This window comes from Toxorhynchites rutilus, chromosome 1 (genome assembly GCF_029784135.1).
Source record: "Toxorhynchites rutilus septentrionalis strain SRP chromosome 1, ASM2978413v1, whole genome shotgun sequence".
NCBI classification, from domain to species: Eukaryota; Metazoa; Arthropoda; class Insecta; order Diptera; family Culicidae; genus Toxorhynchites; species Toxorhynchites rutilus.
The window spans coordinates 106,202,696-106,226,954 of record NC_073744.1 but is presented as its reverse complement, the minus strand read 5'-3'; the positions used below and the strand labels follow the sequence as shown (position 1 = coordinate 106,226,954).

Genomic DNA, 24,259 nt, shown 5'->3' with positions numbered 1-24,259 from the left:
TGTGCTTAGCACAAACAGCACTAAATACTCGTGGATATTGGAGCTTTCTGTGTGTAACGAGTGAGCCCTAGAATCAAATCGGCTGTTTTGAAAACCGTCCTGGAGTCTGGTTAATTGAGATCAAGACTGAGAAGGGTGAGTACAGCTGGATATAAGAGTGAGTCTGGAAAGGGCACAGATGTTGATCTAGTCGTGATTCGAACGCACGTTACATCCAGAAGGTTCTAGTTCCCGAAAGATTTCCCAGCAATGGATTCGGAAATCAATATAAAATATCGGACCCTTTTGGTTCACCACCTTGAGAAGGACGAAATTGAATTCGAACTCGAAACTAGAGCAGTGCAATTCGAGAAGGAGGAAAGTGTATCGGTACTTAGGAGACGTTTGCGTGAGAAATTGAAGCGAGAGAAAGGCGATCCGGAAGAAATTGATTTCACAAAGTGTGAAACACGCACAGTAGCTAATGAAATCGAATTGATAGATGGAAAGATAAAAGAAATTAGTGATTATTTGGAGAAGAAGAAAGAGTTCGAGGGAGTTCGGGAGTCACTAGGGACAAGGTTAGTACACTATTTTGTTCGCAGTTCTGCCATCCAAGCATCAGCTGATAAGGATGAAGATCTAAAAGACTTGGACAAACTTCTAGGTACGATACGTCGATTATATAGCTCATACTTTACGATGTTTTCTCCGATAGAATCGATCCGTAAGGAAGTCATGCTCCAGATTACGAACTCGCTTACACAGTTGCAATTAGGACAACCAGGTCCGTCGATTGTGCCGCGAGTGTCTCAAGAGACCCAGACGGACGATACAGAAGCGAATTCCGGAGAGAATCAGGAGTCCAGGCAATCCAAGGTCCAAAGTAGTCACCGCGACGACAACTCCGTTCTAGTTTAAATCATTCACATCCTTCCATCTTACTAAACGGTCCTCAAAGTTCTGTGGTGCCGTCTGGATCGGATATTCTTCGGCAACCTAAAGAGTACCTGCTGAACAGAGTGGATCTGGTGAGTAAACCGAAGAATGATAAGATGATAGATCCCAATCTTGGGGATGATTCATCGACGTCATCGGAGGGTACACCACGGAAGCCAAACCCAAAATCTCGAGTGTCCCATTCAAGGCGATCTAAACCAGTGTCTGACTGGAACATGCGCCGATATGATGGGAGAGATGGAGGCCACGGTTTGATGCGTTTTATTAAGGAGGTGGAATTTTATGCAAAATCGGAAGGTGTTTCTGAGAAAGAGTTGTTTCGTTCAGCGATCCATCTAATCTCTGGTCTGGCCAAAATATGGCTCATGCAGGGGGTCGAAAATGAAGAGTTTACAACCTGGCGTGAACTAGTGGCGGAACTGAAAAAGGAATTTTTGAGCCCGGATCACGATCACGTCAGTGAAGGTCGAGCTGTAGAGAGGAAACAAAGATCAAAGGAGAATTTTCAAGATTTCTTCTTTGACATTCAGCAAATTTTCAATTCATTAACAAAGCCGATTTCAGAGAAGAAGAAGTTCGAGATTGTGTTTCGTAACTTGAGGGCAGATTATAAAGGGCATGTAGTGGCTGCGCAAATAGACAATCTGGCCGATCTCAAACCATTTTGTCGCAAACTTGATGCCACTTTCTGGTTCAAGTATGAAACTCGTCAAGAAATACAAACTTCTCGGAATCGAGCTCAGGTTTCGGAATTGAAGTTGGATTCAAAATTGAAGTTCGTTAAAGAGGGAGATCAGTCAAAATCCCTATCCAAACAGAAAGGGATAGAAAAACCGGAGGTAGGAAAAAAGAATAGAAAGACATCGCGAGAGAAACAGTCCGATGAGGATGCATCTCCCAGTGAAAACGATGAATCGGATATTCCGAAGATTTTGGTGGATCAATACATTCCGCCCAAGCCGGGTAGGTGTTACAACTGCCGACTTGTAGGGCATCACCATTCAGAATGTGAACGCCCAAAGCATAAGTATTGCTACAAATGTGGTTTCCACAACGTGGAGACCAAATCATGTCCCTTCTGTGAAAAAAACGCCTAGGTAACCGTCTGGTGGGGCAGACAGCGAGCCGTGGTGAAAGAAATCCCCAGGATAATCCGGAAAATATTTTGTTTCCACTAGGTATACGTAAAGTTCAAAACGATGAGTATTTACAATATGCAACTGTAGAAATCAGTGAGCATTTTCTGAAGATGAATGATGATGATCGACCATTTGTTAAAGTAGAGGTTCTGAACGTTCCACTGATCGGGTTACTCGATAGTGGGGCCAGCCGCAGTGTCTTAGGCCAGGATACTAATCTTCTTAAAATATGCAGACTAAAGTTACAACCTGTCCACATTGATATGAAAACCGCAAGTGGACAAAAGTTGAATGTATTGGGCAGTGTAGAACTGCCAGTAACTTTCAATGGAGTCACCAAGATTCTCTCAGCACTGGTTATCCCAGCGGTTAAACGAAAACTGATCTTGGGATCAGATTTTTGGCAGTCGTTTGGAATAGTGCCCACGATGGTGGATCGCGATTACAAATTTTCATTAGAAGAAGTTCATAATCATACCGTGCAGGCCTGTTTAACCGATAAGCAGACGCGAAAGTTAGAGGAGGTGAAACAGTTATTCAAACCCGCAGTAGAAGGTCGTCTAGAAACTACTTCGATGATCAGCCATCGAATCGAACTGTCAGAGGAAGCAAAGAAGCTTTCACCGATACGAATCAACCCTTTTCCAACTTCGCCAGCTAGACAAGAGAAAATCAACCAAGAATTAGATAGTTTGTTGAAATGTGGTATTATCGAACGGTCGTACAGTGACTGGTCGCTTCGCCTCGTCCCTGTGGACAAACCAGATGGTTCAGTCAGGTTGTGTCTGGACGCCAGAAAGCTCAATGAGCGCACAGTTCGAGACTCTTACCCTCTCCCCCATGCAGATAGAATACTGAGTCGTTTAGGTCCGAGTTCGTATATCTCAACGATATACTTATCGAAAGCATTTCTGCAGGTTCCGTTGCATCCACGTTCTCGGAAGTACTCGGCGTTCTCTGTGTTGGGGAGAAGGCTGTTTCAGTTCACTCGAATGCCTTTTGGCTTGGTCAACAGTCCGGCAACCCTGTCGCGGCTGATGGACCGGGTCTTAGGCGGGAGTGAACTGGAACCAAACGTGTTTGTTTACCTCGATGACATCATCGTGGTAAGCAACACGTTTGAAGAGCATCTGAACAGACTCACAGAGCTGGCATCGAGACTCCGAACAGCGAACTTATCGATAAATTTGGAAAAGTCTCAGTTTTGCGTATCGGAAGTTCCATATTTGGGGTACATTCTGAGTAAAACGGGTCTTCGCCCGAATCCAGATCGCGTTGAAGCCATCGTTAATTATGAACGACCGAAATCTCTTCGAGCAGTGCGGAGGTTCCTGGGCATGTGCAACTACTATCGGCGTTTTATAGCTACCTTTAGTGATGTTGTGCGGCCCCTAACCGATCTACTTAAAGATAAACCTAAAGATGTCAAGTGGAACGATTCCGCTGAAGCCGCGTTTGTCAAGATCAAGGAGTTGTTAATCAGTGCTCCCATCTTAACAAATCCGAACTTTTCCAAACCATTTTCTGTTCATTGCGATGCTAGTGACTCAGCTATCGCAGGCGTGTTAACACAAACATATGATAACGTCGATAAGCCGGTAGCCTATTTTTCGAAAAAGCTAGGTGCCACTCAGCAACGGTACGCCGCTATGGAGAAGGAGGCGTTAGCCGTACTGAAGTCGCTGGAAAAATTCCGCTGCTACATCGAAGGTTCACCCTTTACGGTCATTACCGATGCATCAGCTTTGACGTATATTCTCCGTAGCAGTTGGAAAACGTCTTCCAGATTATGTAGATGGTGCCTTGAGCTCCAGAAGCATGACATGAAAATTCAACACCGGAAAGGCGTTGATAATATCGTGCCTGACGCCCTGTCCAGGGCGGTAGAAGAGGTCAGTACAACGTCCGCCAAATCGGATTGGTACAATTATATGGTGCAAAAAGTGGTAGAACAACCAGAAAATTTCAAGGACTTCCGGGTGGAGAACGGCGTTTTGAAAAAGTTCGTCTCCAGTCCCGAAAATATTGATTACCGTTTCGAGTGGAAGCTGTGTGTTCCGGTGGTCTTGAGAGACAAGATTCTGTTCGAAGAGCATGATGAAGCACTTCACATGGGCTACGAGAAAACTCTAGCGAAGATTCGTAGGAGATACTGCTGGCCTCATATGGCCAAAGAGATCAAGGCGTATATACAGATATGTACAATATGTCAGGAGAGTAAACCAAGTAATCAATCGCAACATCCCATGATGGGACAACAGAGAGTTACGACGAAGCCCTTTCAGATACTGGCGGTTGATTTTATTCAATCGCTACCCCGCAGTAAATCCGGTCACTGTCATCTCTTTGTAGTGATGGATCTATTCTCAAAGTATTGCTGGTTGTTTCCACTACGCAAGATTTCTACCTCCCAAGTTAACAAGATCTTAGAGGAGAATCTGTTCAGACGGTATGCTGTTCCGGAGTATTTGATTTCCGACAATGCATCAACGTTCTTCTCAAAGGAATTTAAATCGCTTCTAGAAAAATTTCGTATCCAGCATTGGGCAAACTCCCGACATCACTGTCAGGCAAACCCCGTCGAAAGATTAAACCGAACAATAAACGCATGTATTCGCACCTACGTTCGGACAGACCAAAAGTTATGGGATGCCCGGATATCAGAAGTAGAATACGTGCTGAATACCACACCTCATAGTTCGACTGGTTTTTCTCCATATAAGATCATCTTCGGGCATGAAGTCGTAGGCAGAGGAGATGAACATAGAATCGACAGGGAAGAGGAGTTACTTTCAGAAGAAAAACGGCTAGAAAACAAATCTAAGCTTGATCAATCCATTCGCGATATAGTTGTGAAAAACTTACAAAAACAATACGAGAAAAATTCACACTATTACAATCTCCGTCGTAGGAAAGTCGCCCCGGTGTACCAAGTAGGCCAGCGAGTTCTCAAGAGGAGTTTCAAGAAATCCTCCGCCGTGGACAAGTTCAATGCCAAGCTTGCACCTTGCTATATCCCGTGTACAGTTAAGGCCAGGGTTGGTACGAGTTCATATGAGTTAATTGACGACTCTGGAAAATCTATCGGAATTTTCTCATCCGCGGACTTGAAACCATTGCCAGAAACCAATCGAACCGATTGATTATCAGACAGTTGCGCCATTTTTGTCAACAAAAAACAGGAAGTGGGTTATATCTATGGTATAACCGCAAGGGTGACGTAGGACTATCGTTGATTTAGAGATCATTTGTATGAAGTTGAATCTGAATTCATTCTGAATGAATGAATATTTGGAGAACTTCGAAAACGAGAGCGTTACGTTGGAGGCACAAGGTTTTATGCATCCAATATTGGATACGGAAATATCCTACTGATGGGGAAGAATAATCTTCAGAAGCTATCCTGTTGATTGCGATTGATTGAAAAACCACAAAACCAAATGTATTTGGTCACAGTGTTACATGGATAGAAAACATTCAATTAAACTCTTTCACATGAATATATTTTGAAAATTCCCAAACGAACTGGCAGATTATTTTCAGTAACGATTAGATATTTCCACATTTTCTTCGATACTGGAAGCCCACCAGTGGTTAATGCCAACTCGATAACCACCTGTTAATAGCACTTGATTGAAACATATTTGGACACAGTGTTACATGGATAGAAAACATTCAATTAAACTCTTTCACATGAATATATTTTGAAAATTCCCAGAGGAACTGGCAGATTATTTTCAGTAACGATTAGTTATTTCCACATTTTCCTCGATACTGGAAGCCCACCAGTGGTTAATGCCAACTCGATAACCACCTGTTAATAGCACTTGATTGAAACATATTTGGTCACAGTGTTACATGGATAGAAAACATTCAATTAAATTCTTTCACATGAATATATTTTGAAAATTCCCAAAGGAACTGGCAGATTATTTTCAGTAACGATTAGATATTTCCACATTTTCCTCGATACTGGAAGCCCACCAGTGGTTAATGCCAACTCGATAACCACCTGTTAATAGCACTTGATTGAAACATATTTGGTCACAGTGTTACATGGATAGAAAACATTCAATTAAACTCTTTCACATGAATATATTTTGAAAATTCCCAGAGGAACTGGCAGATTATTTTCAGTAACGATTAGTTATTTCCACATTTTCCTCGATACTGGAAGCCCACCAGTGGTTAATACCAACTCGATAACCACCTGTTAATAGCACTTGATTGAAACATATTTGGTCACAGTATTACATGGATAGAAAACATTCAATTAAACTCTTTCACATGAATATATTTTGAAAATTCCCAAAGGAACTGGCAGATTATTTTCCAGCAATGATTAGATCTTTCCGGAACTTTCTCGATGCTGAATGGCATCCTAACGGAAAGAGTTCTGCGCGTGTATGTGTCGATCCTCCGCCGTCCACCTCCTCCAGCACGATAGGCAACGATGTTGTCTTGTCGATGTCCTCACGAAAAATGAATGTGTCTCACCACCAGAATATCGCTTAAGTATGCTTTTTGTGTGTGACTGAATCGAGAGAAGGTGTGGTTTACAATGGCAATTTGGAAGGCAAACTAGAGGGGAATGAACTCTCTGAGCTCGGAACTTTCGGCGACTGAGCAATAATCGATTGCGGGCGCATACAATATTGGATACGGAAATATCCTACTGATGGGGAAGAATAATCTTCTGAAGCTATCCAGTTAATTGCGATTGATTGAAAAACCACAAAACCAAATGTATTTGGTCACAGTGTTACATGGATAGAAAACATTCAATTAAACTCTTTCACATGAATATATTTTGAAAATTCCCAAAGGAACTGCAGATTATTTTCAGTAACGATTAGATATTTCCACATTTTCCTCGATATTGGAAGCCCACCAGTGGTTAATGCCAACTCGATAACCACCTGTTAATAGCACTTGATTGAAACATATTTGGTCACAGTGTTACATGGATAGAAAACATTCAATGAAACTCTTTCACATGAATATATTTTGAAAATTCCCAGAGGAACTGGCAGATTATTTTCAGTAACGATTAGTTATTTCCACATTTTCCTCGATACTGGAAGCCCACCAGTGGTTAATGCCAACTCGATAACCACCTGTTAATAGCACTTGATTGAAACATATTTGGTCACAGTGTTACATGGATAGAAAACATTCAATTAAACTCTTTCACATGAATATATTTTGAAAATTCCTAGAGGAACTGGCAGATTATTTTCAGTAACGATTAGTTATTTCCACATTTTCCTCGATACTGGAAGCCCACCAGTGGTTAATGCCAACTCGATAACCACCTGTTAATAGCACTTGGTTGAAACATATTTGGTCACAGTGTAACCTGGATAGAAAACATTCAATTAAACTCTTTCACATGAATATATTTTGAAAATTCCCAAAGGAACTGGCAGATTATTTTCCAGCAATGATTAGATCTTTCCGGAACTTTCTCGATGCTGAATGGCATCCTAACGAAAAGAGTTCTGCGCGTGTATGTGTCGATCCTTCGCCGTCCACCTCCTCCAGCACGTTAGGCAACGATGTTGTCTTGTCGATGTCCTCACGAAAAATGAATGTGTCTCACCACCAGAATATCGCTCAAGTATGCTTTTTGTGTGTGATTGAATCGAGAGAAGGTGTGGTTTACGATGGCAATTTGGAAGGCAAACTAGAGGGGAATGAACTCTCTGAGCTCGGAACTTTCGGCGACTGAGCAATAATCGATTGCGGGCGCATACAATATTGGATACGGAAATATCCTACTAATGGGGAAGAATAATCTTCTGAAGCTATCCTGTTAATTGCGATTGATTGAAAAACCACAAAACCAAATGTATTTGGTCACAGTGTTACATGGATAGAAAACATTCAATTAAACTCTTTCACATGAATATATTTTGAAAATTCCCAAAGGAACTGGCAGATTATTTTCAGTAACGATTAGATATTTCCACATTTTCCTCGATACTGGAAGCCCACCATTGGTTAATGCCAACTCGATAACCACCTGTTAATAGCACTTGATTGAAACATATTTGGTCACAGTGTAACATGGATAGAAAACATTCAATTAAACTCTTTCACATGAATATATTTTGAAAATTCCCAAAGGAACTGGCAGATTATTTTCAGTAACGATTAGATATTTCCACATTTTCCTCGATACTGGAAGCCCACCAGTGGTTAATGCCAACTCGATAACCACCTGTTAATAGCACTTGATTGAAACATATTTGGTCACAGTGTTACATGGTGTCTATCCAGAAAACATTCAATTAAACTCTTTCACATGAATATATTTTGAAAATTCCCAAAGGAACTGGCAGATTATTTTCAGTAACGATTAGATATTTCCACATTTTCCTCGATACTGGAAGCCCACCAGTGGTTAATGCCAACTCGATAACCACCTGTTAATAGCACTTGATTGAAACATATTTGGTCACAGTGTAACATGGATAGAAAACATTCAATTAAACTCTTTCACATGAATATATTTTGAAAATTCCCAGAGGAACTGGCAGATTATTTTCAGTAACGATTAGATATTTCCACATTTTCCTCGATACTGGAAGCCCACCAGTGGTTAATGCCAACTCGATAACCACCTGTTAATAGCCGCGCGTGTATGTGTGTGTAGCGATGTCTTCCCAGGGAACCGTTTGTGGCGTCACTCTCCTCCTGATAGATTCCCTTCTGGCCTAGGGTGCACAAACAGGCTCTTGGTGACACCGTTCATCCGCGCTTTCATGATAAATAAAGAGCTTCACCGCAACAGCGACAACATGCTCCAATCGCTGTTCAAAAACTGAGTGGATTTCCGAGCGCCGCTCGCTTATATACCGATTGGTGATTTCAATAGCCTGTTTTGAAAGCAATTTTAAGACTATTGAAACAAGTTTTTGGATCAAAAAGTAACAAGTATATAACGCGTAGACATTTTATCTTTCGAATGAAGTGTTTATCATACCATTTCGTTCAGTTGTTTAGGAGCTATTAACGCTCAAAATCTCGGTCTCCGGCGTAACGCTTTCGTTTTCGAAACTTTGATTTTACACCCCGGTATAGACATGAAAGACGTAGTCCTACGTCAAAATTGACGTAAACACTAAAGCCGGGTTCAGACGGTGCGAGTAAGCATACGAGTCGGTCTAGTCAGTTACTGCAGTGCAGCTACTCACACCGTGTGAACACATCATGCCAGTTATTGTCATGTGTGATCCGGCGTGCGAGCTACTTCAAAGTTTTTTGAATTTACTCGCACTTGCATGCTTCACAACGTCAAAAACAGAATTTAGCGTTCGAATCAGTGATGCCAAATGTAATGAAATGTCTCTATTTTTAAGATATTTGAAAATATGTGAAGATATTTATAGACTTGAAAATTATTGGAAAAACAAATAAAACCCTCATAGTTTCTAAACGAAATAATTGTTATTTCGTTTTGCACGCTGGCGGGGCACGCTTTCTTTTTGAGATAGTTTTCTTGAGAATCTCTAATATAGAATCATTATCAGATCACAACTTACAAAAAAAAGTATTGTTCTAAGAAACAGAATACATATTCGATTTAAAAAAGTACATTTTCATTCATTATTAAAATTTTTGAAGCGTATTTATTGCACCTGCAAATCGACTATCATTTTCATTTCACAAAATAAATAAAATTAAAAAAAAAAATCTTTTAGACTACCATTTATAACATCACATCCTTTCGGAATTATCTGAGCTATGGATGTTTTCGAGATTCTAAAAAATATCGACAACAATCCCAACGATATTCCAAAACAAAGGCACATCAATGTCATTTCTAATTTAACTCTTGCAGGTACAGCATCCCTCATGACTGTATCTTGGCGTTGTATTCGTGGAGCAATTAAATCCAACAGTTTTTTCACTTGTTCAGGTGTTATTATCAACACTGCTCTGTAATCTCGGGGATCCTCATCGTAGAGTTCCTTCAATATTGTATTTGTTGCTCCTTTTCTTTGCATCTAATTCCTGGCCCGAATCCTTTTCTCTTTCTGCTTTTTCGGATAGTACCTTCAGTTCAAAGAAATTCAGCACAAAGTATGTATTTTTAAACACGATCAGCGTTTGTTTTGCTATAAAATTGTGTGATGATACATTCAACTGAAAACCTAAGATGAAAACTGCCAATAAAGAAGTCGATTTTGGACCAATCATTTGACAAATTCGGACCTGATTGCTGTTTCTGACTATTTGATGGACATTTGAAAAGTCGCCTGGCATCCCTGGTAAACCCGTGCCGTAGTATCTAGTTTCTCGCCAGCAGCTCACACTGTGTGAACGGACAAGGCGAGTCAACCAATTGTCAAGCGAGTCCACCGGGTCAGTAGCTGCTCATTGTCAAGTCAGCTACTAGCAACGTATAAATGGGCCTTAAGAGTTGGAGAATTGATAAACATCGATCTATTTGCTCTTCCCGAAAGAGAAGAGGTACTTAGATAGAATGATAACAGAATCGCAAGAGTTCTTATTGGAAGCGCAGGTAAAAAGTTCTTTTTGGTGCTTTATGAGGGAGAAAAATGACACAAATTTCATTTTTCAGTCGGTTGGAGGGGTATTGTAACCGGTAGTTCCAAAATAGCGTGTGACTCTGTCACACTTTTTTATACGACACTTGAAGGACGACCAAAATCTAACTCTTCGCACGATGTTCAGTTTCCCGCACCTTCTATTTTCTCACTTCATCACTCACTCTCGGCGTATGACAGTTGCCGTTCACCCGAGAAGGTCTTCCATGGATCGGGTAGGGATGAAGGCACTCGCGAGTAGGATCCAACACATAAATATCGAAAAGCTCGGGTTTTCTTGATTAATAAGGTTGATTGTCGACCTCTTGCTCGGCGTGTTAGCAGGAGTCAACGGAGTTCTATCCTGACTACACTAGAGAGCAGTTAGTGCGCGCCGTGATTAAATTGGGTAAGTGGCCGAAAGGGCCAAGAGAAGTAAAAAGTGATTTTTACTAACGTCATGCCACTTTTGGACGAATGAAAACTGTGTGTTAGTAGGTTTGATATTCGCTTTAAAACTATCTCAAAGTGTGCAACGTACAGTCACACTTTATGTGAGAAAAAGGTAAATCTTTGAATATATTCATATACATATGTAGGATTGTGAAAAAGCGGGAAGATGCGGTCCGTTGCGGTTTCGGGGCACCACAATGTGGCGATTGTGACTAATCATGGCGGTTAGGTCCAACAAAGGGCCTTTTTCTTTGTATTACATACAGTTATTCGCCAGGATCAAAGACGCCATTGTGTTCCTCGGTGCGATCAGGATTGAATAACCAACAATAGAACTGGTGTTGTAGAAAGTCTCCGTGGCTAAGCAATCTGGAAATAGACTATACCACATCCATCCAAGGGAAACAGTCGCACCTCCACTCTCAGCAGTCGAGAGAGGTGCGTGTTGTCTGTCGGTGCTCTGCAGATTGAGGAGAGGTTTATTGCACGGTTGGAAGGAAACTGCATGAACCAGAAACAGAATTGAAATCATCGTACCACTCGCACCGCAGATATCACGTCATCGCCACCCACCCTGATCCGTCGCCGTGAGCCACATAAACCTTATAAACTTCATAAAACCGCAAGTAGAACATGTGACGTCACATTTAGATTTAAAATAAGTATACAGAAGAACCTTATATAGGATAGTTAATTTATTCCAAAAGATTATTATATTGTTGTTTGTTGTTCCAAGTAAAGATGCTAAGAATGAGAATAGTTTGAAGCCGTTCATGGTGTTGAAAAATCACTACATTTCACTACTTGTTGCGTTTTTCGGACACGAAAGGTGTCTTCATGCCTCCCTCACTGTGCGGTTCGGCATAGAACAGTTGACCCTGTGGCCTTTGAGCATTAGAAACCTTAATCCGCTCGCAGTTTCAACCTCCTTGTTCGGTTCAGGATTGTTGCCAGATCCTATGTGAATTACATCTGACAGAATAATATGGATAAGTGTGAGTGATGTACCTTTGTTCTTATTTACGACCCTGTAGATCCTAGTTTCCACTGAGCAGTAGGCGAAGGGTTATACTCCCTCACCCCTCGCCCGAAAATCAATAATTTTGCGAAACAGTGTGAAGGAAATGATCATTTTCGCACACTTCCTATGAAGTAATATCAACCAAACTCTAATCGATTACTCACAAGATATTAAATTTTCACCTGCTGTCGCACTGTATAGTGAAAAACGTCGGAAAACTCGAGCAAGTGCTCTGAAAGTTAAATTTTCATTTTTCAATCTTCGGCAATGGTTTTGTTTGTATTGGTGAAAGCATCGTTATTTTTTCGACACTGATGCCAGACAACATCATCGAAACAGCTATCAAAACCACTCAATAAAATGTTATTCCTGAGTTATAGCGGTTCATGTTATGAAAATCAATAGGATAAAATTGTGTTGATATCAATACAATCATTATTTTTACGTTTAATGGGTATATAATGTAAGTTTTAGCAACTTTAACATAGGGTAAGAAAATTGTATTGCAGAGCTCGGAACACTGCCACGGCTCCCTATGCTTTCAAAAACAATAAACGGAGAAGTATTACATTCAATCTAAATATCTCGGCCAACGAAGAGAAGGGTTAAGGGTCTCCAACGTGAATATGTGAAAACAATACGACCAACGAAGGAAAAAAATTGAGGAATTATCAGCATCGATACTATGCGGAAGGACTTGTTAATATCAAAAGAGCCCCAATTCGCATGTGTTATAAATTTGCTCATGTTACGCTCGCGTATAATCAGAATTTTACTTCATATTCAAATGCACCTTCCATATATATTTATGTTTGCAATCGTTCATCGGAACATATCGTTCATACATTTATCTTCAGTATTGAATTGTTATTTTTTTCAAATGTATTCAAAGACTCGTGTCAATGAAGCGCCACACAGTCTGATAAGTGAATTGATCTATTTACATGTGCTTTGCTCTTCTCTCACAAACACTATTACCCCATTTTTACACGTGGGTTTACCTATACTACTACAATGGCTAGCTTCCACCTTCACCTTAAAATAATCTTTAGAATTTGGTAAATCTATGGGATATATTTACGGGGTCCGGAATGTCGCGGCCAGATAGGACTTTGTTGTAAATAAGCAAAACTTAACATTATATTTAAACAAGATCCCAGCTGAGCGAAGGGGGAAAATGAGTAAGAGCAAGACAACTACAAGCATTTCTTTTCATTGTATAGATTAACTTCCAAAATACTTGATGTCCTTCGGTTATTGCTTATCATAAAACCAAAATCATCTAAATGGGAAATAGTCGCTGAGTTAGGACGAAGCGCAGCATTTAGATTGCGTCTTGTAAACAATTTAATGTGTGCATCACTGGATGCAATTTATTGCCCTTTCCATCTTTCTCTGCGCGCGCAAACATCTACCAACGTTGCATCTACTAACGAGGGTGAAATAAAACATAATGCATGAGTGATGCACGGCCTATCGCTTAGACGAAGGATGGAAAGGACCAACTCGAAAATAAGATAAGGTCCATGGTGATGATAGGAAGAATGCCCACATGGGTGATCTAAAAATGAAACCGATGTGTTATCGGTTTCAAGAAAGAGAGAGGAGATATTCCTCATATTTTAGATTAAGCTGGTGTATATAAATATTGTACATATTGAAAATAAAGTCAGTCTAAAATCTCGAACTCACGCGAAAGCGTAAAATTTCTTGTTGTTTTAAGAAAGAAATTTTCACAGCCACCTCTAACTTGTATAAGCGCTATCAAGTTAATAGCATTGTCATACCTTTTGTAACATTACTGTGATATATAAAATGTACCCACCTTGTTGTTGTTGTTGTTGTTGTTGTTGACACCTTGCTCTCATTTGCTTCGTCAGTTCTATATCCTTCCCCGTGTAACAAAGACATGTTATTATACCGTTGACATGTTGTTCAGTGAATTACATTTAATGCGACGTGCCACTCACTGAAACTAAGCTGCTCTGTTCTTGATGCGGGTTTGCTGATTGTCGTGAGCAGCTTTGCAAGCCAACTCAAGCACTCCGACGGCCGAAACTGTATAATCGCTGTTAGGTATACTGGTGCTCCGGCACCAATCCGTTCGGCCTAGTTACCCTTGCGGAGCAATCAGTGAATGCGACCAACAGAGAACTGAAGCACGGTTCGAGTGAGACTTTGCCTTTCCCTTAACTTGTCCTCCTTTGTTACGTCCACGATGCCGATGACGTACAACCACACGGGTATACGGTTTGAAAGAAAATAAGATATTTTTTTTGGGGTCCGCGTGTTTTATACTCTAGCGGTACACACTCACAGGATAGAGACAAATCGGCAGACTCAGCCAGAGGGGCGAGTCAAACGAGACGAACGAATGAGCGTTAAAAGGGAGCGATGGCAAAAAAATACATTCATTACGATTTGTTCGCTCGTTGGATTCACATGCAGGCTAAAAAGGGTCCTTTTCAGGATCACAAAATTATCTTCAATCTAAAGAGTTTATTATTTTGTTATCACTCGATATCCCCATCTTGTTCGGCTAAACCTTTCTGTTTAGCGATTGCATTTGCCACTCGCCACAGCTTTCACAGTTGGAAAATTTCTTCCCATCCAGTTTGTGACATATTATATATATGACAGTATGACAGTAAATTACATTCAATGGCACGTCGCATTACCACCACTCAGTATCGGATTGGAGGTAATTTTAACCTGTAATTGAACATTTGCGATGACAGTGATACAGTGTCAACTTTCAATGTGGGGTCATAATTTGGACCCCGAACTCTATGTTTACAAAAATGTCCAACTAAATATGTCGCATTACAGGTCCGTCCAATTAGCTAAATGTCGAGATAAGTGTAAATTACTGTACTTTCAATCTAGAAGCAATTTAAGAATTGGTGAAAATCAATAAGCTCAGAACAACTGCCAAATTCACATACTCATCATATCCTGGCAAACAAATTATGAAAAAATCAATTTGTGTTTTATTATTATTTTGGATATGTTTTAGAAAGCATTGAACTGCATTTCCTAAACTCTTTTTTGGAAGGTTTATTGGCCCTGAAAAGCGCCTTGTTTTATGGAATGGTTCCAATTTAGAAAACTTAGTACTCGTTGTTTTGAAAAAAACCATTGCGAACACCCTCGATGCCGCCTTGTTCTGGATTTGCCACCAAAGCAGTTTGTATAAAGAACAAACTTTTTTCTTCTGCTACCTGATGCCGTTTTGCGATTGCGTTTGCCACTCGCCACTCGCTGCAACTGCCTGTTGTCTTGATGTCCACCGAACCGAATGTGTTCTGTTCCGAATGCGGGTTTTCTTATCGTCGCGAGCAGCTTTACCAGCCAACTCGATCACTTCGGCGGCCGAAACTATATAACGCCGGCTAGGTGGACTGGTGCACTGGTACTAACGTGCTCGGCCTATCTACCCTTGCTGAGCAATTGGCGGATACACCTACGGGGAACGGCACACCTGCACGGTTCGAGTGGGACTTTGCCTTTCCCTTAACTTGTCCTCCTTTGTTACGTCCACGATGCCGATGCCGTACAACCACACGGGTTTACGGTTTGAAAGAACATAAGATATTTTTTTAGGGTCCGCGTGTTTTATACTCTAGCGGTACACACTCACAGGATAGAGACGAATCGGCAGACTCAGCCAGAGGGGCGAGTCCAACGAGACGAACGAATGAGCGTTAAAAGGGAGCGATGGCAAAAAAATACATCATACTGATTTTAACCTCCGACCGAGAAGGTCAGGTTTTTTTCAGCTCGGCAGTTTGGCGTTTTGGACAGCGGACTAGGACGTCTCCCCCTGGCGATTCCGAAGGAGTTAACTTTAATTATTTTTAAGTGGCAGCAGAAGGAGAAGCAGATAGCAACGGCTAGTTTCGACCGTTAGGAGCGGGCGCTTGCCGGCAAACCGGAAAAGCGCGCGCTTTTGCGGCGTCACCGACGCCACGCCCCCTTTTTCCTTTGGGCAGTGGTGCCAGTTTCTCTTCTAGTATCGTAGTGATTTTTAACATAAACAAAAAACTAAAAAGAAAACACGCATTACGGACGGTGAAGTGACTGAAGGAAAACAAATTCAAAAGTTTATTCCCCTAAATTGTTCGCGATTATTGGTGGTTTTTGTAAGAGCTCTATAAAAAAAGTGACAGTGTTTTTCTAGATAATATCCCAAAGTGAAAAGCCCTCATAAGTGTTCTCTCCTTTAAATAATAAATCGATCTGTCGGCTATACCTAGGGGGTAGCCGACAACAGCATGGCTTCCAGTAGCTCCGGGCCAACGCCAACGCTGTAGGAAAGAAATACTACACAGCGCGACCGCAACGGGACGACAAAAAGAGGACGCAGTATATCCTTACTGCCAAGGACGAGGATATAATCGGTAAGCTCCTCTTAATTAACAAATTAATCGACGAAACCCCTATTGAAGTGATCTATCATCCAATCCTAAATCAACGCAAATGCGTTGTTACTTGCCGTGATGTAATTGACATCAAGGAATCCGAACTGGTGACAGAGCTTTCCGATCAAGGTGTGATCGATGTCAAGCGCATCACCAGGAAGGAGAACAATATTGTTGTGCCAACTGCCACTCTTATTTTGACGATTCGTGGAACTGTTGTTCCCGAGTTCATTAATTTTGGATTTATTCGGGCTGGGACTAGAAATTTCTATCCCAACCCAATGCAATGCTTTAAGTGCTACAAATTTGGACATACTAGCAAACGATGCAAACGCGAGAACCCGCTTTGCCGAAATTGTGGACAGGAACATCCAGGACAAAAGGATGGAATTAAAACCTGCAATGCTTCAGCATTTTGCTTGAATTGCCAAGGGGACCATTCCTCTTCGAATAGGAAATGCCCCGTATGGCAAACTGAGAACAACATCACAAAAATAAGAATCGACTATGGTATCTCCTACAAAGAGGCGAAAGAAAAATACAACAGTCAAAATAATGGACCAACTTTTGCAAGTGTTCTGCAAGACAGACTCTCCAACTTGCAAAAACCAACACCCAGCTGCAACTGCAAATGCAACTGCGTCTCGGCCGCTTCGGCCTCTTCTAGCCGCGAAAGCACTCCCCCAATTGACACTACAATCGATACTTCTATGACAGAGTCGACAACCGACAGCTCAACAACGGAATCCGAATCCGAATCAGTCATTTCAATGGACACTTCTGATGTTCCAAACAAAAATAAAAATAAACGGAAAATGGCGAAAGGATCATCTTCTGATTCAGATCAAAAATCCGAAGATGAAATCCAAAATAACAAGGACAAGAAAAGAACAAAAAACGAACAAAGAACTACACCACCAACAAATAACAACACAACACCAACAAAAAACAACAACAACACACATCAAACAAAAAACAACAATAACAACAACAGCAACGCACACTCAACAAAAAACAACACACACACAACAAACACTCCAAAGACTTCTACACCAAACAAAAACGACACCAACACCTCAAAGAAAGCTTCTCTTTCCAAGGGTAAAGGACCATCGAACTAATTTTCCTTGAATAGTTCAAACATACACACATTTAAGACTTAGGAATTAGAGTCAAAAACACCAACACATTCACTCCAACACAGAAATTCGGGATACAATGGAACATCTGAAGTATCCGACGAAATATTCTAGAATTGAAAATGCTTATTTCGAACTCTAATCCCACAGTCATAGCCCTTCAAGAAACTATGACACCAAACAATTTCAATAAACACTTCATCTCAAAATATATCACATATTTCAAAGAGGGTCCCAACCCCTCAAAAAACGGAGTTGCAATCGCAATCAAAGATGGCACTCCACATGATCTTCTTCCCATTACCACTGATCTTCAGGCAGTGGTAGTGCGCATTAAACACCCCTTTCCAATCACCGTCGTTAGCATCTACATCACTTATGATTCCGATCCGAACACTCTACGCGGCCAACTGGACCATCTGTTCGCCCAACTTCCCGCCCCAATCATGCTTATGGGTGATTTCAACGCCCACTCATACGCCTGGGGAGGTGCATACCTCGATCGAAAAGGATCCATCATTGAGGATTTCATATCCGACCATTCTCTTCTCCTTCTTAACAACGGCCAACACACCAGAATCCATTATTCTGGTACTACTTCAGCCATGGATCTCACTATAGTATCAGACAAACTATCTTCAAAACTTTCTTGGAACATCCACGATGATACTTGCGGAAGCGATCATTTTCCAATCTTCACTTCCTTCGGCCAAACTTCTCCAGAGTTTTCAACAAGGCCAAGATGGAAATTTGAATACGCTGACTGGGCTGGCTATCAGTTTGACATTGAAAACCGCCTCTCCGCTAAACGAGATTGGACAGCCAAGGAATTCTCCAAAGTTGTCCTAGAAGTTGCAATGGTGCACATCCCCAGAACCAGTGGCATCCCTGGCAGGAAATGTGTCCCATGGTGGTCGCCTGAGCTGAAGGCAGCGATCAAAGGTCGACGTAAGGCCCTACGCAAATTAAGAAAGGCCCATCCGGACAGCCCACTGAGACCCACTCTGCTTGCAGAGTTCCAAAGGGCTCGCAAAGAAGCTAAGACTGCTATCAACACAGCCAAGCACAACAGTTGGGTTAAATTCGTCAGCGAAATTAATCCCAACGCGTCAACAAAGGAGTTATGGAGTAAGATTGGCAGGCTTCATGGAAAGAAAAGAAGCAAAGAATATAATCTTCTAATTAACGGTCAATACACCAACCGGAAAACCGGAAAATCATCGCCGAGGCGTTTGGAGATTTCTTTGCTTCCGCCTCCTCCAATCAAAACTACGACCAAACCTTTCTAACCCACAAAACGGAATGCGAAAGAATTCCCATCGATTTTCATACCGATGTGGAATTTGACTTCAACAAAAACCTCTCCCTCAAAGAGCTCGATTGGGTACTGAACAAAGTCAAACAAGGATCCACAGGACCTGATGACATCAGCTACCCTATGCTTAAGAATCTACCCCATCTCGGGAAAAAAAGCACTTCTGAAGCTCCTCAACAAAGTCTGGGACAGTGGAACCCTCCCCAGTTGCTGGAAAGAGGGTTTAATGATCTGTATCCCGAAACCAGACATGAACAATCATCTTCTTGACAATTTCCGCCCCATCACTCTCCTAAGTTGTGTTGGGAAAGTCTTGGAAAAAATGATCAATCGACGCTTAACGACTTTTCTAGAGTCAAATAAGCTGATTGATCCCAGACAATTCGCCTTCCGTGCGGGAAAAGGTACAGAAGATTGCCTTGTAGCAATCGAAAAAATCCTAGACGACGCAACTGAAAAATTACACCACATTGATATTGTTTCCCTGGATTTATCCAAGGCCTTCGATCGGGCATGGAGGTACCCAGTGCTGAAAAGCCTTTTCGACTGGGGGATTCGTGGGAGATTAGGTCTCTTCGTTAAAAGTTTTCTAGAAAACCGGTCTTTCAAAACCGTTATTAACAACCACCAATCTTCTCTAAAAATCCCAGAAAACGGCTTCCCACAAGGCTCAGCACTTTCACCAACCCTCTTCAACATTGCCATGCAATCTATATTCGAGATTATTCCGGACCATATAAAGATCATAGTCTATGCAGATGACATCACTCTTATCTCTACGAGCTGCTTCGGCTTAATTCAGAGAAAGAGGCTTCAAAAAACCTTAGACTCCATCCAAAACTGGGCTCTAAAAACAGGTTTTAAAATTTCCCCGGAGAAATCCAAACACATACATATCGGAAAAGCTCTCAGAAGGAGAACCTATCTTCAGCTCAACAAAACCCCGATCCCTACAATGAGGACATTGAAAATACTAGGGGTTACTTTCGACAAGAAACTCAACTTCCTATCACATTCCCAAAAGACCAAAATAGCCACCAGAAAGAAATTGAACATCATCAAGTCTATCGCAGGCAACCTAGCCTCTGGTCATAGAAAGACGCTGCTAAATGTTGTAAATGTTTGGTTGGTCCCACAAATCCTTTACGGAATAGGCACCTTCAGCCGTGGAGGGAACAAGGTGTTAAACACCATTCAACCAATTTACAATAAAGCAATTAGGCTCGCAATTGGCGCTTTTCCCACCAGTCCTACTCTTGCTGTAATGGCAGAAAGTGGGCAACTTCCCTTCACCCACCTGGTAACAAAAGCCATCACCAATAAAGCCATCCGTCACTTGTCACTCCTCGAAAGCGACCACAATGTCCCATTAATACATAGAGCTAAAACATGGTTCAAAAATCTCACGAACAAAGATCTTCCCGATATATGTGAACGTTCATCTGCGACGGGAAGAAATTGGAACGTCAAACCGCCGAACATTAACCTTGAACTTCTCAAGGCAGTTCGAGCGGGAGACCCTTCTCCAAAAGTCAAAGCCTGCTTCAATAACCTCGTTGCATCCAATTTTCAAATCAACCACCAGGTATACACAGATGGTTCAGTCAGTGCCGATGAAGTTGGATGTGGAATCTTTGAGAGTAGATACACTGGTAGCTTTTCTCTTCCACCGCAATGCTCCATCTTCAGTGCGGAAGCTTTCGCTCTTTTAATAGCTACCCAAGAATGCACCCATGATTTTCTTCCTACCACAATATTCTCAGACTCAGCTAGCTGTCTCCACGATCTTCTAAGTGGAAACAGCAAACACCCATGGATTAAGCAAACAGCTTCAAATAAAAACATCTCCTTCTGCTGGGTTCCTGGTCACTCAGGAATACGCGGAAACACAGCCGCCGACATACTGGCCGGCAAGGGCAGCAAAATAGAACCCCCAGACATGCCCTGTCCTCCATCTGACATTGTCCGCTGGGTAAAACAGCAAGTCCGTGAAAGTTGGGACATAGGTTGGATAAACAGCCGTCCCACTCATCTTCATAAAATTAAAAATTCCACTCTCCCTTGGGAGGACCGTCTCAATAGTAGGGAAAGGCAAGTCCTTACCCGTCTTCGAATTGGGCACACTAACTTCACCCACTCACACTTGTTCTGCAGAGCCGAAAAACCCCAATGTGCTTGCAACGAAGCTCTGGTTTCCGTTAGCCATCTTTTACTTGAATGTCAACATACCAAAGATGCTCGAGTCCGACACAACATAGGTCAGAGTCTCCGAGATATCCTCAGTAGAGACGTGACCCAAGAAACCAATTTAATTGCGTTTCTGAAAGAAACCGACTTCTTTGGTAAAATCTAAACCGAAATACTAAATACCTTGGAAATTGCTTATTAAAGTTCGCCACTTCACAGTCATGTATGCGTGTTTATGTGTGTATACACATGTATGTACGGGTCGGAAAGAAGGTATTCATACATGTATATACACGCATTCAATAATAATAAATAACAAATAATATAATATATACTTTCATACCCACATCTATCTTCTATCCATTACATTATACTTTAATCAACTTCCTATTCCTACAGCCACACTCACCAAGGAGGATAAATTCATTAAATAAACCTCTCCATTTTTCAGCTATACTAAAGGGTGTGTCACATCAAATTGCATCACGGAAAAAACGCTGTAGAAATTCGCCCAGTAGACCGATCCTTTTGAAAATTTTAGACAGTAAAATAAAAACTATTAAACAACTTTTGGCATTTTCTTTTTATTCATACTTCGAGCCCAAGCCCGTATGCTCGCACCTTCCTCTTTACCCCGTCCATAAGGTTCTGTACAACGTCAGGTTGTAGTTTTGACGTAGGACTACGTCTAACCGGAAGATATAGGGGGTGAAATGGAAATCCAGGCACTGAACAAGTAGGAAAAAATGCAAGATTTGGAACGCTTATAACTAGAGCATTTCTCAATAGATCGCAAAGGTTTTTGCATCAATTGATAGGAAATATATCTACGCATCTATCATAACGAATAACATATCATTTTTCTTGAGATAAATAATTGAATAATTGTGAAATATCAAGCCTTGTCAAAATGCACTATGTGCCCATTTTTGATTGGTCCATTTTGTGCTCCTCAAATCGTACCGACCAAAACGGGCAACCAGAGCAGCAGCGAAATAGAATGAAGCACGATTGGAAAGGAAAAAGAAAAAAATGAACGAAACATTGGTCGCAGTCTCACACATGCGTAATTCTCGAGCCAGCCAGTCAGCTTAAAAATCCCCGCTCCGCTGCCGTAACGATCATTCTCATTCAAACCGTACACCACATCGGTTCGCATCACAACACATCAACAAACCAACCCAAGCAGAAAAGTGAAGGGAAAGGCAAAATCCCGCTCGAACCGTGTTGATCTGGAGTTCCTCGCAAGGGTAGCTAGGCCGAGTGCGTTAGTACCAGTGCACCAGTCCACCTAGCCGGCGTTATATAGTTTCGGTCGCCGAAGTGATCGAGTTAGCTGGCAAAGCTGCTCGCGACGATAAGAAAACCCGCATTCGGAACAGAACACATTCGGTTCGGTGGACATCAAGACAACAGGCAGTTGCAGCGAGTGGCGAGTGGCAAACGCAATCGCAAAACGGCAGCTGGTAGCAGAAGAAAAAAGTTTGTTCTTTATACAAACTGCTTTGGTGGCAAATCCAGAACAAGGCGGCATCGAGGGCGTTCGAAATGGTTTTTTTTCAAAACCACGAGTACTAAGTTTTCTAAATTGGAGCCATTCCATAAAACAAGGCGCTTTTCAGGGCCATTAAACCTTCCAAAAAAGAGTTTAGGAGATACAGTTCAATGCTTTCTAAAACATTATCCAAAATAATAATAAAACACAAATTGATTTTTTCATAATTTGTTTCCCAGGATCTGATGAGTATGTGAATTTGGCAGTTGTTCTGAGCTTATTGATAGTTGGGGACTTTCCTGATTATTCAATTTTCACCAATTCTTAAATTGTTTCCAGATTGAAAGTACAGTAATTTACAATTAGTTCGACATTTAGCTAATTGGACGGACTTATTTAGTTGGACATTTTTGTAAACATAGAGATCCAAATTATGACCCCACATTGAAAGTCGACACTGTACCACTGTCATCGTAAATGTTCAATTACAGGTTGAAATCGCCTCCAATGCGACACTGAGTGGCGCTTCGGCACGTCGCATTGAATGTAATTTACTGTAAAATATGTCACAAGCTGGATGGGAAGAAATTTTCCAACTGTGAAAGCTGTGGCGAGTGGCAAATGCAATCGCTAAACAGAAAGGTTTAGCCGAACAAGATGGGGATATCGAGTGATAACAAAACAATAAACTCTTTAGATTGAAGATAATTTTGTGATCCTGAAAAGGACCCTTTTTAGCCTGCATGTGAATCCAACGAGCGAACAAATCGTAATGAATGTATTTTTTGCCATCGCTCCCTTTTAACGCTCATTCGTTCGTCTCGTTGGACTCGCCCCTCTGGCTGAGTCTGCCGATTTGTCTCTATCCTGTGAGTGTGTACCGCTAGAGTATAAAACACGCGGACCCCAAAAAAATATCTTATTTTCTTTCAAACCGTAAACCCGTGTGGTTGTACGGCATCGGCATCGTGGACGTAACAAAGGAGGACAAGTTAAGGGAAAGGCAAAGTCTCACTCGAACCGTGCAGGTCTCCAGTTCCCTGGTGGTCGCATTCACTGATTGCTCCGCAAGGGTAACTAGACCGAACGGATTGGTGCCGGAGCACCAGTATACCTAACAGCGATTATAGAGTTTCGGCCGTTGGAGTGCTCGAGTTGGCTTGCAAAGCTGCTCACGACAATCAGAAAACCCGCATCAAGAACAGAGCAGAGCGGTTCGGCGCTCATCAAGGCAACAATTAGTTTCAGTGAGTGGCAAAGTGTTTCTCCGGCACGTCGCATTAAATGTAATTTACTGAACAACATGTCACAAGCTGGATGGGAAGAAGTTTTCCAACTGTGAAAGCTGTGGCGAGTGGCAAACGCAATAGCTAAACAGGAAGGTTTAACCGAACAAGATGGGAATATCGAGTGATAACAAAAACACAACACCAAAGGTTCTTTTCAGAACCATCAACATATTCATAAAGAGTAAACAGTAAACTAATCCATTTTTCAGGTAGACAGGTAGGTATTCACGAATTCAAAATAAAACAATATATTTAAAATATATATTTAACAAAAGCTGTCTCCTTTGTATAGTCCTACGTCACTCC

General features: G+C 41.5%; 1 long non-coding RNA gene across 1 annotated transcript; it reads left to right on the top strand.

Moving 5' to 3' along the window:
* Positions 1-10: 10 nt before the first annotated feature.
* On the top strand, positions 11-13,709 carry LOC129763615 (uncharacterized). Its single transcript, XR_008740988.1, has 3 exons — positions 11-560; positions 698-1,010; positions 11,316-13,709. It is a non-coding gene; the product is annotated as an uncharacterized LOC129763615 (long non-coding RNA).
* The last annotated feature ends 10,550 nt before the right edge of the window (positions 13,710-24,259 follow it).